General features: G+C 39.7%; 1 non-coding gene across 1 annotated transcript; it reads right to left on the bottom strand.

Moving 5' to 3' along the window:
• Window positions 1–1,092: 1,092 nt before the first annotated feature.
• Window positions 1,093–1,199, bottom strand: LOC148876228 (small nucleolar RNA R71). Its single transcript, XR_016106395.1, has one exon. It is a non-coding gene; the product is annotated as a small nucleolar RNA R71 (small nucleolar RNA).
• Window positions 1,200–4,281: the final 3,082 nt, after the last annotated feature.

Here is a 4,281-nt window from a genome sequence, read left to right on the forward strand (position 1 = left end):
GCCTTCCAATATGGAAATCAGACCTGAGCACAACTGTACTGTTATCAGCAGCTGCTATTATATTTATTGTTGTTCTCAGTGGCTTCTGAGATTTCAGAGCTGATCTCAATTTTGTATAGAACTGATGTCTGAATTGCTATCAATCATTTGTACATTGATTGACCTTCAGTAGCACAGAAGAGCCTTTTAATATGAAACTCAGACCTGAACACAATCACTGCTGATCCGCACTTGGCTGTCCTCAGTAGCTGCTAAGATTTCATAACTGTATATTACTGTTCTCAGTAGCTACTGAGATTTCAGCTCTCAGCAGTTTAGATCTGTGTAATTAAATCCCGTCCCTGATTTCAGCAATATAAAGAAGAGGAATTTGTAAACTGTTGTTCTACTCAGAGATTACTGAATTCAGACCTGTTTGTAAATTGCTACTGAATTTTGTATATTGAATAAGATGTTGATATGCTTTTAGTTAGCTGCATTTATTTATTTTAGGATGTAGGTTTGTATATTCCAATACTTCACTTTACATTTTCAGTTGTAATAGGATTAGTTATTTATTTTCTTTTGTGAATATTGGCCTTTTTATTGCTTTGACCTTTACAGTTTATGACAAGCAGACCTGAACTGGAAGAGATCCTTTACGACCCGGAGATTGAACGGACTCTCCGTGTCCGTTTGAGAGCTGCTAAGCAAGTCAGACAAGAAGCACAAGAAATGGCTGAACAAAGAACTATGATGGATTATGCCAAGCCCACCCTCACCGGGACTGTCTCCAGCATTATCAGGCCAACTATTGCTGCCAATAACTTCGAAATTAAACCGGCCATAATCCAAATGATACAAAATACGGTTCAGTTTTGTGGTATGGCCCATGAGGATCCGAATGCCCATATTGCTAACTTCTTGGAAATCTGTGACACCTTCAAACACAATGGTGTAAGTGATGATGCCATCCGGCTGAGGTTATTCCCATTTTCTTTGAAGTATAAAGCCAAAGCTTGGTTGAACTCATTACCGGCAGGATCTATAGCCACATGGGATGAAATGGCCAGTCGTTTTCTCTCTAAATATTTTCCCCCTTCTAAAACTGCTAAAATGAGGAATGACATCACTACATTTTTCCAGCAAGAGGGGGAATCTCTCTATGAGTCCTGGGAACGTTACAAAGAGCTACTAAGGAGGGTTCCTCACCATGGCCTTCCGATTTGGCTGCAGGTGCAAACATTTTATAATGGTCTGACCGATTCAAACAAGACCATCTTAGATGCAGCAGCTGGGGGCTCCATAAACAATAAGACTCCCGAGGTTGCCCATGCACTCATCGAGGAGATGGCAGCCAATAACTACCAATGGCATTCAGAAAGGACACCAGTTAGAAAGCAGCATGGCCTTCATAATGTGGATACATACACAGCTCTCTCTGCACAAATAGGAGCACTTAGCAAAAAATTTGATGAGATGCAGATGGCAGCTATGCATGTACAGTATGATAAGTGTGGGGGAGGCCATGATAGCACTGAATTCCAAGTTGGCAGTCAGACTTTTCAGTCCACAGAACAAGTAGACTTTGTTGGCAACTTTACAAGACAGCCAGGAAATCAGTACCATCATGCCCATAACCCCGGATGGAGAGGCCACCTGAATCAGCATGCACCTAAGCCTTTCCACCAAAACTTCTATCAGCCGGAACCGAAATCTAACTTGGAGGAGCTGATGACCAAGTTCATAGCTAGTGCGGAAAATAGATTTCAGAAAAACGAAACATCGATAAGGAACTTGGAAACTCAGGTTGGGCAGCTGGCACAGATGATTTCAGAAAGGGCTCCGGGTACCTTACCTAGTAACACCATGGTAAACCCAAGGGAACAAGAGGCTGTTGGGAGAATTCCCAATTCAGATACTTAGTCATAAACTGTCTTACTTGCTTTTTGTTTTTATTTTTCATAGCATTTAAGTTTAGTTAGTTTTTCTTAGAATTTAATTGAATAAAGATACTGATCTCCTCTTCTAGTTTGCAAGTGATTTCTAGCAGAAGAAGTTTTCCACCGACAACATATTGCAGAATTTAAGAATGATCTTCAGGGAAGTCCTCTAAATACCTCCTATTACTTGTTGATGCTCTTGCTAGTTTTATTGTTACTGCCTAACACTACGAACATTGAGGACAATGTTCATCTTAAGTGTGGGGGAGTGAGCCCGAGGCTAGGGTATGAGGGCTGAAACCATGCACCCCAACACACATATGCAGGCAATGACATAACCCAAAAAAAGACTGGAACCCCTCAAGTTCATTACTATTTATTTGATGATTTTTTTTAAGAAGAAATTCAATGAGTTGAGGGAGACTGATGTACTTGTTAAGTTTTTATTCTTGTGAATGACCCAATTTGATATATGCAAGAGAAAAGGGGAGCTGAATATGCCTTTCAGCATGACTAGCCCTAACTTCCTTCATGTGTATGGAAGCCCTTGATTTCATTGTTAATGGTCAAGAAAGCTAAGTGCACATCTGAAGTGTTGATTCTTGAGGTTCAATAATTGCAAAGAAGGACAAAAGCCCAAATTGACTCCGCTATTTTGAGCTGAATAGTAAAACTAGCAGCTCAGAACATGAGTCCTATTTACCTACCTCAAGTAAGTGACCAGTGTGAGATGGAGCATAAGATGCACTCACACCAAAAAAAAAAAAAAAAAAAAAAGAAAAGTAAAAGAGAGAGAAAAGTGTGTGAGATGGAGCATAAAATGCACTCACACCGAAAAAAAAAAAAAAAAAAAAGAAAAGAAAAGGGTGAGATGGAGCATAAGATGCACTCACCCCTAGAATTAAGAAATTGTGGTGATAGCTGAGGTTCAAAGGGGCACTCTAAAGTTGAACTCTCATTGAGATTCAGTTACAGATGTGAAACTTAGTGAAATTTGATTATTAACCTTGACAATTAAGGAGCTGATTTATATATGAATTAGGAGTGAAGGCTAGACTATGATGAAATTCATATTCTCCTTTCCTTGGATCTGATACATATCTTAATTGGTAATTTACAAGAATAAGAGTTGAGCACTTACAAAAGTTCCCCGACTACTCAATGCATTTCTATCTTAAAAAGTTCACCAGGTAAATGGTGAGAACAGAAGGGGGGAATGTTAAGTTTATGGCTGATGTCTTTGCTTGAGGACAAGCAAAAGCTTAAGTGTGGGGGTATTTGATGAACTTACAATTTATCTATAATTTTTGAGGACTTTAGCATGGATTTTTATGCCGGTTTTATTAATTTTTGCCTTAATTTAGCTTAATGCTAAGAATAGGTTCAGGGATAATCAATCCAAGAGAAGGAAGGAAAAAGGCAAGAAAAGAAGGTTCAAAAAGACCAATTTCAGTCCAGCCCGGTCGTGGAAGCAAGAGAGAGCACTTCGGCCCAAAAAGAGCAAGTGAATTCCTTGAGAAAACCCCAGAAAATAAAGCCTAGCTATGAGGAGAATTCGGCCCAGCAAGGAAGGCCCATTTTTAGCCCAAATAACAGCCTAGAGTGTAGCCCACATGAGCTCAAAAGCAAGCTAAGTTGTAGCCCAAATAGCAGCCCAAAGGGAGCTAGGGGCGGCAACTTCTAGGAGTTTCTTGAAGAGAAGGAGGGAGCACTCTAGAAGGTTCATGAGGGGTGTAATACACCCCATTCTAGAGGCTTCAAGAAGGGGCAAGAGCCCCCTTGAAAAACTATATAAGGAGGCCTCTAGGAGGGGAGAAAGTTGTTCAATTGCTTGAGAGGAAAGCTCTCCCACTCTTAGAGGTTCAGCCACCTTGAGAGAAGAGAAGAGAAGAAGGCTAAGCGCAAGGAAGAAGAAGAAGAAGGGCTGAAGGAAGTTCAAGACAAGCAAGCTAGAAGAAGAAGGTGAGTTCGAATTGAGGGATTGTGATTCAAAGATTTTTTGTAATAAATCATTTGTAGTTTCATTCTCTTTTGATTTGAATTCAGTTTCTTAGTTATATGTTCTTTCTTCTTTCTCCTTGTTTCCATTCTTCCTTGATGTATTTCAGCTTGTAAAATTTCAGTTCAGCAATCTAATTCTTTTTGATTCATTCAAATGATCATGCATTGTACTTGAAGTTTCTTGAATAAGGGTGTGATTGCAGATCAATTCGGCCAACTAACCTTCAAAACTCAGATCTGAATTCTCAGATCTGAGATTGCAAGATCTGAATTGCTTGAAAGAGAATTCAGATCTGCAAATTTCAGATTGGGCGAATTAATCTACAGCTTGGAATTCCTAGAGTGCTTGAGAGAGACT

This window comes from Nelumbo lutea, chromosome 1, assembly GCF_056320005.1.
Source record: "Nelumbo lutea isolate HS-2025 chromosome 1, American lotus-T2T, whole genome shotgun sequence".
NCBI lineage: Eukaryota > Viridiplantae > Streptophyta > Magnoliopsida > Proteales > Nelumbonaceae > Nelumbo > Nelumbo lutea.